The sequence below is a fragment of the Kogia breviceps genome, chromosome 7 (genome assembly GCF_026419965.1).
Source record: "Kogia breviceps isolate mKogBre1 chromosome 7, mKogBre1 haplotype 1, whole genome shotgun sequence".
Classification (NCBI taxonomy): domain Eukaryota; kingdom Metazoa; phylum Chordata; class Mammalia; order Artiodactyla; family Physeteridae; genus Kogia; species Kogia breviceps.
Genome location: NC_081316.1, coordinates 65,511,052 through 65,522,250, shown reverse-complemented (window position 1 = coordinate 65,522,250; position 11,199 = coordinate 65,511,052).

Below are 11,199 nucleotides of genomic sequence, written 5' to 3'. Positions count from 1 at the left end.
TCGAGCCCTGGCCCAGGAAGATCCCACATGCCGCAGAGCAACTAAGCCCATGCGCCACAACTACTGAGCCTGAGCTCTAGAGCCCGTGAGCCACATCTACTGAAGCCCGTGTGCCACAACTACTGAAGCCCGTGCGCCTAGAGCCCGTGCTCTGCAACAAGAGAAGCCACCACAATGAGAAGCCCGCGCTCTGCAACGAAGAGTAGCCCCTGCTCTCCACAACTAGAGCAAGTCTGGGAGCAGCAACAGACCCAATGCAGCCAAAAATAAATAATTTTTTTAAAAAAAGACTTCATGGCATCTAAATGACCCAGAGGATGATCCCTGGTAGCCCAGGTTAAAGTGAACCCTGGATTCAGGGAGGTGCCATTAAGTGGCTCCCAGGCTAGAGCTGAGGAACAGCTTCTTTGCCATTCCAGCAATCCAGGTTCATGCCACGTTTTGTGCTGTTACTCAAAAACCTTTCCTAAAGCCTGATCTAATACTGCAGCCTGGCTTCCACTGGGTTGTTGGTATTGAAGGATGGTCGGGTGAGCGCACTTGACCTGGAGCCTTGGAAGTGGAGAGCGAGGCTCCCAAAGGCCAGCCTGGTGGTGGCTGCAGGAATCAGTGAGAAAAGACCCAAAGGGGAAGCTGAACCTTGAGGCCAAAGTTTGATGTGTCACTTGCCTTCCAACCCTTATGTGAAGATTCTCTTTGCAGGAGAGTAACAACTTTCTTACAACTCTCAGGAGGGTGTGATCGGGCTTGGGGGTAGGGTTCCATGTTTGCTTTCCAGGCCAGTGAGTATCCCAATCCTTCAGGAGTTGCAGATGGAGGGCAGAAGCCTCATACTGAGCTCAGGTCCTCATCAGACCTCCCTGAGCCAAATGGGGCCTGACCAGTGTCCACAGCTGTAGACACACTTAGACTTGCTGGGGAGGTGAGGCTGATCCAGACAGCTAGGGGCAGCTGGGTCTCAGAGTCAGGGGCTCAGGTAAGTGATGTGTTTGGGCAGCACTGCTGCTTTTGGTGTATCATACAAAAGTACCTTGCTGAGGGGCAAGTGGGGCCTGAAATCCAGTCAGTGCAGAGCTCCCCAAGCTCTGCATGTACCTGTAAGGCTGCAATTGCCCAGAGGGTGCACCTTCTTCTAATTAGTACAGGGTGGTCCTGGGAATCCCTGGGTTTGGGTGTCTGAGGCTGGGCTGAGCATGGCTGTGTGAAAGCTCTGGGCTGGGAAGCCCATGCCTGGCTTCTTTGGGGGATGCTGGGGCCAAGGGCAGGGTCTCCTCCTTGCCATGCCTGAGAGAGGTTGACCTGGGCCTAGGATATGCCTGCCCTGCATTTAAATATGGGGAACTCACCTCCTCTTCTGTCTCCTGGGGATGACCCTTGCACTGAGTCCGGCTAGGACAAGATCCAGGTGTATCAAACCTTTACTGAGGGGCCTGCCCAAGAGAGGTACATCAGCACACTTGTTTAGTTTAATGCCCACTATGGCTCTGTGAGGCTGGCATCATTATCCCATATTTTAGATGAGAAAAGTGAGGCACCGAGGGTATCAATGACTTGCCCAAGATCATACAGTTTAAGTCAAGCCTGGATCTAAGAGTGGGGTCTCCCAGACCAGGATTTTGCCTGCAGCTCCATGGCACTGCCAACACTGACCACTAGGTGGCAATCTCCCCTAACTCCCTGCTGGCCACAGACAGGGCAGCAGTCTCTGCCAGTCTTTCAAAACTGTCCTGATGCATCACTTATTAACTCTGTTGTCCCCAAGGAGAAACTGAGATGCCCTGAGATGGGCGGTGGCTTTCCAGAGGAGGACGTTCTGTGTGTGCATGAGCAACGGATCTGCTTCAGTCCTGTTCTGAGACCGCAGACCCGTCGTCAGTTGAGAGACAGTGGGCATGGTTTTCTTGGCACGGTGTTCTTTCCCCACCGCCCCCTCTGCTGCCAAGACCTCACCCAGAGATGGCAGCTGAGCTTTCCTTTGACTCTGTCAGAGGCCCAAGGCTCAGCGCCTTCTATGGATGCTGTCACCCTTATGTGGTCTGAGGTCATCTGAACGGTCCACGGATCCCTCCCCTGTTGTAACCTGCGTGTTCTTTGCGTTGAGCATGGGTACTGCTGTGATCTCCTTCCATGCCCGCCTATGGCCACGAGGAACTGGGGGGGAGTCCCCTGAGTCCTTCCTGGAATACTGCTCTGCGTTCCTTTCATCACGGCTGGCTCGGACAGACACCTTCAGTGGGAGCCCTGCTACTGGACAGCTCTACCAGAACTTCACCCCAGTCTCTGTGCTGCTCAGGGGCCCCCCAGGGTGGGCCTGGGGGTTCCCAGCTCCCCCAGCTTTCTGCCCACGATCACGCACGCCCATTTCTCTGAGGAGCTCTGGAACCCTCTCCACCTCCCTCGTGGCAGTAACTTCTCAGCATGAACAGAGAACTCCTCACAAGAGGCTACTGCTGACTTCTGCCCTTTTCCCTCCTACGTCCTGTCATGTGTCCTACATGCTCCTTCATGTCTCTCTTGACAGAGTGTATGTGGTCTTAGAGCCTCTGGTCCTCAGCTTGGGGCCTGCAAGGCGGTTCCACAAATGGGAGGCTCAGGGGAGGGCCTACTCGACATCCTGTCAGGTAAAGGTCATGACAGCAATGCTGGCAGATCCTGAAAGGGGTTCATTCAGAAGTGAGGGAGGCCAGGAGCACCTTCACGGGGGCAGGGACCTGCCGTCTGAGCTGTATCCCCAGCACCCATCACAGGCCTGCATACAGCAGGCTTCAGGAAAGGCTTCTCACACGACTGAAGGGCTCTGAGGTTAGATCAGGTCACTTCTCAGAGCAGGACAAGTCCCCCCGCCCTCTGTAGCTCCCCACACACTCCCTTCCCCAGGCTGGTGGGGTGGAGAGCAGAAACAATACTTATCATTTCAGGCTTTCCAAGCTTCTCTCAGTCTCATGTCTCCTCTATGATGTTTTGCTAAATCCATGTATTAGTCTTAATATTGTTCTTTAGCACATTTTATGTATATACCTAATTTCACTGTCTCCTAAGTAATAATACTCAGGAGATGACAAGTTTGATATATTAATTATATTTTTCCTAATACACAATAAATATGTAGCCATTAAAACAAATAGCAGAGACCGCCAACGAACATCCTATGTACCACCCGTAAGGTGTGTGCCACACTGGGTTATTTCATTTTCAAAAAATTCTATGAGGTTTTACAGGTGAAGAAATAGAAGCTCAGAGAGGCAAATTGACTTGGCCAAGGTCACACAGAGTCTTCTGATCTTGACCCCACTGCCTACAAACAGGAGAGGGGAAGGGAGGAGTGTGTGCTTAGGGGGATGATAAGTGGAAGGGGACAGGGGAGGGGTGGGGCAGCTACCAATGAGAAATGAAAGAAGACAGGAAAGATGCTGAGGGGGGGATGGGGGCAGCTCTCCGTGTCAAAAAGGCAAATGACCTGACTCCCAATGTCCTATGCACAGTAATGGCCATGAAAATAGCTGCAGATATGCCTGCATTTGTGTGGCCAAGATTTATTGGGCCAGCAACTCTAGTAATTGGATGATGAAAGCACTGCAGCTGGGACTGTTGGCTGGAGATTAATTATTAGGGAGGAGGGGGAGCAGCCTGGATGACACCCAGGGCGGTGGAAAATGTAACCCACTGGAAGAGCAGGCGAGCGGACCTTAGAAATCCAGTGGACCCCTCCCCACTCAACTGAGACCCAGGGAGGGAGGCAACTGGCCCAGAGCCACAGCTGTTCCACAGCAGAGCCGGGTGAGAACTCTTCTCTGAATGAAGCTGATTCCCGGGGAAGACAGGCAGCTGCAGTAACAGGAGGTGCCTGGACTTGGACTCATGAGGCCAGAGGGCAAATCCCAGCTATGTCTCTTACTGGTTATGTAGTCCTGGGAAGGAGTTAATATCTCTGAGCCTCAGTTTCCCCAGCTGTAAATTGGGGATGACAGTGCTGACTGTACTAGGAAGACGTGAGGTTCCAAGGAGACTATTGGGCCTTATGTAGACCTGGCACCCACTCTGGGGAAAATTATTTTATTTATTTTTGACTGCACTGGGTCTTCGTTGCTGTGCATGGGCTTTCTCTAGTTGCGGCGAGCAGGTGCTACTCTTCATTGTGGTGCACAGGCTTCTCGTTGTGGTGGCTTCTCCTGTTGCGGAGCATAGGCGCGCTGGCTTCAATAGTTGTGGCACACGGGGCTCAGTAGTTGTGGCTCATGGGCTTAGTTGCTCTGCGGCATGTGGGATCTTCCTGGACCAGGGCTCGAACCCGTGTCCCCTGCATTGGCAGGCGGATTCTTAACCACTGCACCACCAGGGAAGCCCCTACACATAGTTCTTGCTCTTCTTCACTCATTTAACATTCAGCCACAGTGGGCTATGGCTTCTTCCTTGCTAGCTACAATTTTATTAGAAAGCAGCATCAAGCTAAAGTGTCCTTTTCTTCTTGGGGGGTTCTCAGTTATCACACCTCCCTAACAGTCTTTATGCATTTCCCAACCTTTTTCTCTCCTTCTCTCAATCTTCTTTTTTTCTTCCCTTCACATCTCTACATCCCTTCCTAACACTGCTACCTTCCTCACCCAACTCAGGATTTCTGGGAGAGGGTGGGTAGGATTCACTAGTATGCCAGGGTCAGAAATACCCCCCAGGACCATGGGTAGGGTGTGTATAGACCCCTCCAACCATTTGGTAACACTGTGCCCATGAAGATTACTTTGCAAGGTTCCTAGTGCCTGCTGCCCGCTGGTCCCTAAACCCAATTTTTGACTTTCACCTTTCTGACCATGCAGCAGCATCAGGAACCACTTACTCCTTGACCTTCCTGTAGCAGTTCCATCCCTCCTGGGCTGACCTCACACTGCACCACTCTCCCTATAAATCTTCCTGCTTCTCAGCCTCTAAGGGTTGGAATTCTCCAAAATTGCAGGCTCAATCTTCCATTTGCTATACATTTCCCTCTAATGACCTAATCTACTCACATAACTTCGACCACCTGTTTGTCAATGATTCCCAAATCTCTGTCTCCAGGCTAGGGCTTGGCTCCACACCCAGATATCCAACTGACCTCTACTTCAACCACCAAACCCATCCACTGCTCCCAAACCCGTTCCTCCTCCCGTGCTCCCTCTATTCACCCAGGTTCCCTGGCCAGAAGCCTGCACAGCTTCCTTGAATCCTCTCTGTCCTTTGCTTTCCACAACTAAACAACCACAAAAGTCAGATGGGGCTTCCCTGGTGGCGCAGTGGTTGAGAGTCCACCTGCCGATGCAGGGGACGTGGGTTCGTGCCCCGGACTGGGAAGATCCCACATGCCGCGGAGCGGCTGGGCCCGTGAGCCATGGCCGCTGAGCCTGCGCTCCACAATGGGAGAGGCCACAACCGTGAGAGGCCCGTGCACCACAAAAAAAAAAAAAAAAAAAAAAAAAAAGTCAGATGGATTCTATGCCCTCTTAGACTCTCTGGAAGCTGTGCCTTCCTTTCCAGGAAGTAGAACACAGTAGAAAGAACGTGGGCTTTAGGACTGGACAGACCTGGGTGGAAATCCTGTCTCTGCCATTTATTGGCTATATGACTTTGGGCAACTCTTTTAATTCACCCAAGGCTTAATTTCCTTAATTTATCTACAAAATGGGGATAATAGCCTACTTTGAAGAGTTGTTGTGAGGATTAGAAACAATGATGTAAATACCTAGCACTTGTCCCATGGTAACACTTAATGGTAGTATTCATCATAATGATGATAATGATGATGATGATTATTTCTGGATTCACTGTTATTGCTCTAATCTAGGACATCATCTTCTCTCTCCTGGACCATTGCATCAGCCTCCTCACTCAACTCCCTGCCATCATACTTCATCACAACCCCCTGAAATCTGCTTTTCACAGTTGGAGAGATTTTTCTAAAATGCAAATCTGATCACGATACTTACCTGCTTAAAACTCTTCTCCCTTGGGCTTCCCTGGTGGCACAGTGGTTAAGAATCCACCTGCCAATTCAGGGAACACGGGTTTGATCCCTGGTCCAGGAAGATCCCACACGCCGCGGAGTAACTAAGCCCATGTGCCAGAACTACTGAGCCTGTGCTCTAGAGCCCATGAGCCACAATTACTGAAGCCCGCGTGCCACAACTACTGAAGCCCGCGCACCTAGAGCCTGTGCTCTGCAACAAGAGAAGCCACCGCAATGAGAAGCCTGTGCACCGCAACGAAGAGTAGCCCCCGCTCTCTGCAAATAGAGAAAAGCCCGCGTGGAGCAATGAAGACCCAACGCAGCCAAAAATAAAATAAAATAAATAAACTTATAAAAACAGAAAAACTCTTCTCCCCCTGTTCCCTCTACCCTATGCCCCAGCCATACTGATGGGTTTCTAAGCACACGTTGGTCACTCACTGCATTCTGCCATGCTTCATTCAAGCAGTCACCTCTGCCTCTGCCTGAACATCTCCTTTCTCCCCCTTCCCTCACTCCCTTCCTGGCAAATCCTCATCCTTCACAACATCTCCAGTGTCTGCCACCCCTCCATGGACGTCTGTTTACTGGGAGTTGACTGCCAGCTCCTTGAGGGCAGAGAGCAGGTCTGATGTTTCTTTGTGGCCCCTGCCTCCCTGAACAGGGCTTGGTATAGAGAAGGGACACACAATGTCTTCAGACACTTGCCCAAGGTCGCAGAGTGCATCAGCAGCAGGGCCAAGGCTTGAACCCAGGTCCCTTGTCTTCCTACTCAGGACTCTTTCTTCTTTGCATGTCACTTTGACCCAGCAGAGAGCAGGAGCCCAGGGCTGGTGGCTTGGGGTAGGGGACCTCCCCACGTGAGGGCAGCAGACTGCCTGAGGACATCACATACCCCATCTCAGTGCTGCGCCTGATAGTGGGGGAAGGATAAAATCATCCACTGCCTACGCCCTGTATCTCCCCATCTGACATGGACTGGAGATAAAAAATGAACAACACAAAATCCAATCTTCCTTGGCGCAGAGGCTGGCAGCCTCTCCTCGCCTAGCACATCTCATATTTATTGGCTTATAACTGAAGACAGCCTGGAGATGTCCCAGCACCAGCACCAGCAAGACAGATGGGGGCACAAGGATGGCTAGGGAAGGAGTCAGGACACAGACTTCCTCACAGGGCTGCAGCCACGGAGGGGAGGCCACAGAAGGGGAGACAACTGGTTGGCTTCTGCACTGGCCCCAGAGGTCTGACCCAGGCCCAAGGTCCTGCTTCTGCCACCCACTTGTGAGGATCTTGGGTCAGACCCTTCCTTCTCTAGGCCTATTGTTTCGGGCTTCTGTGTTTTATTACCAGGGTATGGAAGAGCTGTTCTGGGATTTGGGAAAATCTGGGTGACTAACTTGCTGTGTGGCTTTAGGTGGTTCTCTTTCCCTCTCTGAGCTTTGTGATTTCTCCTTGTAAAAGACTGAGCGGGTTGAGTTGGCCCACAAGCATCCAAGCTGTGTGTTTTAGCATCAGCACTGGAAGGCCCCCTGTTGTGGGAAGGCAAAAAGAAGATCCAGAAATGCTACCAAGTGTGAAGAAACTGCTACGGTCCCTGATGCTCTGCATTCCCGGTCTTGGCATCTGAGGCCCGTGGAAACTGTGTAGTCTCATCTCTGTCATTTGTGCTGCTGTGGGAGAGGGGTCGGGGCTGGTAGCCAGGCGCCTGGGTTCTGGACCAGTGTGTCCCCCCTTCCTGCTGTGTGACCTGGGCAGGGCTTTGACATCTTCAGGTGTCAGAGCCCCTACCTGTAAGATTTCTGTCCCTGTTCATGGAGGCAAGTAGGGCCCCAAGCCCAGAGCCAGTCAGAGGCTAAGATCTGCAGCTCCCCTTCTAAGTGTCTCCAAGATCCATCTGTCCCCCTCCATTAGGGCCACTGCTTTTACCTCAGTACCCATCTTTTCTTCCAAGATCAGTGCTGTAGCCTCTTCACTGGTCTCCCAGCCTCCACCACCCGCTCCCTAATCTCCAGTCAGAGCGACCCTTCTAAAGCATATATCTGACCGTGCCTGCGCCTCCCTGTGCCAAACCCTCCCTCAGCTGGCCCTCAATTGAGCTCCTCAGCTTGGCATTGAAGAGCCTGCGTGACCTGGCCCTGTCTTGTCCACCTGTCCCCCAGCCGTCTGCACCCGCAGGCTGGCCTCCTCGCTCCCCTCCTCCTTGCCTTTGCTCAAGCTGTTCTCCCAGGCCCTCCTCCTGCCCTCTCTTCAGCTCTGACACCAGGCCTGGGCTTCCCAAACTGGCCACTGGAGGTGCCAGAGCCCTGAAGACAGCATGGGGTGGGGTCAGCATTTTTACCTAGGCCCCTACTCCAGCCCCTCCAGAAGCTTCTGGAGATCCAAACCCCAAAGTGTGCCTGTTCCGTGGAGTCCTCACAGCTTCAGGTGGGAAGGATGTTGCCTGTTCTCCCTCCTGCTGCTGATGACCAGAGAATGTCTGAGCCACAGGGGGCCCAGAGGTGATCTCCTGTAATCCCCCATTGTACAGATGGAGAAACTGAGGTCCAGAGGGGACAGTGACCACCTAGCAAGTCAGTGCAGAGCCAGAGCTGGGGCTTCTGCACCCACTGTCTGGGGTAGGGACATGGGCTGGAGTAGGACTGTGAAAGAAACAGAACACTCCAGAGGTGTGGGCAGGAGGGGCATCTGGATGATCCCACGCCTCAGGGTGAGAGAGCCTAGCAGGACAGGCCTAGGGAGGGGCAGGGGCTTCTGCTGATTGAGCTCCCACACCCTCAGTGCTGGTTCTATTCTGTCAGGAATGGCAGGTCTCTGAACTTTACCTGACTGAGGTTCTGGGTGGGGTAGGATTTCCCAAGTTGTCCTAGAATGTTAGGACCAGACCTGAGACCAAAATCCAAGGCCCCAGGTCCCCAGCCAGGGGCCCGCCCAGCATACCACATTCCAACCCGTGACATGGGATGGTGAGCCAGAAACTTGCCCAGAGGTTTTGCAGACTGCTGAGTAGGGCTCATGCTCACTGAAGTGGGATGGGCACAGCCTGCCCTGCAGGAGCTCAGAGTCCAGAAAGAGGGCCATGGGAAAGTCACTTTGGCCGAAAGGCTATTTTATGCAGGCCCAATGTGATGTCACATTAGCTGGCACCATTAGAGAGCTTTTTCAGGGTCAGGTTATTAGTTTCCTAGATGTAATTTCATAGGAGGAAAATGGTCAAAATGGAAGCGTGTCATTCTAACAGCTGAAGCAGCCTATTCAAGATGCAAAATCGAGGTACCTACATAGCTTGTCTGTCAGTGACATCATAAACCCTGTGTTCATTCTGCAAACAATGACAGAACACTGTGAACTAAGCTCAGTGTCAGGCTCGGGGAATCCACAGTCCAGAACTACCTTTCCTTTAGTTTTTTTTTTTTTAATTTATTAAATTTATTTATTTTTGGCTGCATTGGGTCTTCGTTCTGTGCATGGGCTTTCTCTAGTTGTGGTGAGCGGGGGCTACTCTTCGTTGCAGTACTCGGGCTTCTCATTGCAGTGGCTTCTCTTGTTGTGGAGCATGGGCTCTAGGCGCACAGGCTTCAGTAGTTGTAGCATGTGGGCTCAGTAGTTGTGGCTCTCGGGCTTAGTTGCTCCGCGGCATGTGGGATTCTCCTGGACCAGGGCTCGAACCCATGTCCCTGCCAATCCCCTGCATTGGCAGGCGGATTCTTAACCACTGCACCACCAGGGAAGCCCTCCTTTAGTTTTTATAGTTTCATTTTCCACATTTCATTCTTTAAATCAGGGTTTATTTGGACATGTGGTATAAGATGAAGCTGTAAAATGATATTTCCCGCAATTGGACTGGGTACATGTGAGTTGTAATCTAGGTCAGAATTTTCCAGAGCAATTCTACAGAGTACTGGTCCCATAAGATGCTCGGGAGTCAGTCAAAGGGATATGTAGTCAAAAAAGTTTAGGAACTGTTGCATCTCAATAACCTTTTAGAGACTCACAAAGGTCATGAACATAATGAAGGCTCAGAAGAGTCCTGCGGTAAGGAAATTTTTATGTATTATTTTCTATTTCACTATAGAACCTGTTGTTAAATAATAACTATGAATGCAGTGCAGAGCATCCACTTGGAGTAAAGATGACAGCAGACTAGAACCAAGACAGAGGCCTCCTCTGCCTCAGCTTCTACGTGCTTGTGGATCTGGGGTCTGACCAGGAATGGTGAGATGCACATGACCAGTTCTGCTCCAGGGCCGACAGTCCTAAGACTGTGGCCAGGAGCCACAAACCATGGGCGCCCCAGGAAGGGCGAGGTGGCCTCTCTGGAATTCGGCTAAGACTTACAGAGGAGTGTTTGCTCTGGGCCTTTAAGGATGAGCAGAAGTGTGTGATGGAAGTACCTCTTGTGAGAGCAGGACCTCCAGCAGTGAGGCCCTGCCAGGGCAGTGACACAGACCATGCCGAGCCTGAGCTGTACGAACAGAGCCACCAGAATTAGATGCCCATGGGAAGCCAGGTGAGAACACAAATTCCTATAGCCTGGGTCAAAGCTGGGTGTGGGTGTCCAGCCAGAACAAGTGCAGGGAAAGGTACTTAGCATTCATTTTCCAAATTCCAGGTCTGCTTTGATGAGGCAGGATCTCCTGGGCCTCGTTATGACTGTCAGCACAGAGCACATAAGTGACTTCCCCCCAGGGCCTCTCTTTCCTCAGGGAGTCTGCAAAGTTCCTTTCTTGTCTGGGACAAGTAACTGGGGAGTTGGTGTGGAGTGAGAGGAGAATGTGTGGACCCAGATTTCTAGGGATTAATTAGGGCCCTTCGATGAGATCTGTTTCCCCCCTGGAGGCCAATTAGGGCATGTGGAAGCTTGGGAGGTGGGGAGAAGGGAGACAGGTATGTGTGTGTTTGTGACTGAGGCAGGCCCATTCGTCCTGTGCTGGGTCCCTCTGAGGGGAGAGTAGACCTCAGGGGTACCCTGTTCACTTACAGGAAAAGTACAAGTGCAAAGATAATCACAGAACTGTTTTCATCATCTAAGAACAGAACTTTAGTGTTGCACTGTATGAAGTGCATTATCACCATCACCTCTGTAACACTGTCCTATACTGAGCACTCACTAGGGGCCAGGCCCCAGGCTAGGCCTTTACATTCATGATCCAACAGCAATGCACAGGGTTCCAGTTTTCCCACATCCTTGCCAACACTTGTTTTTATTCGTTTGTTAGTTTGTT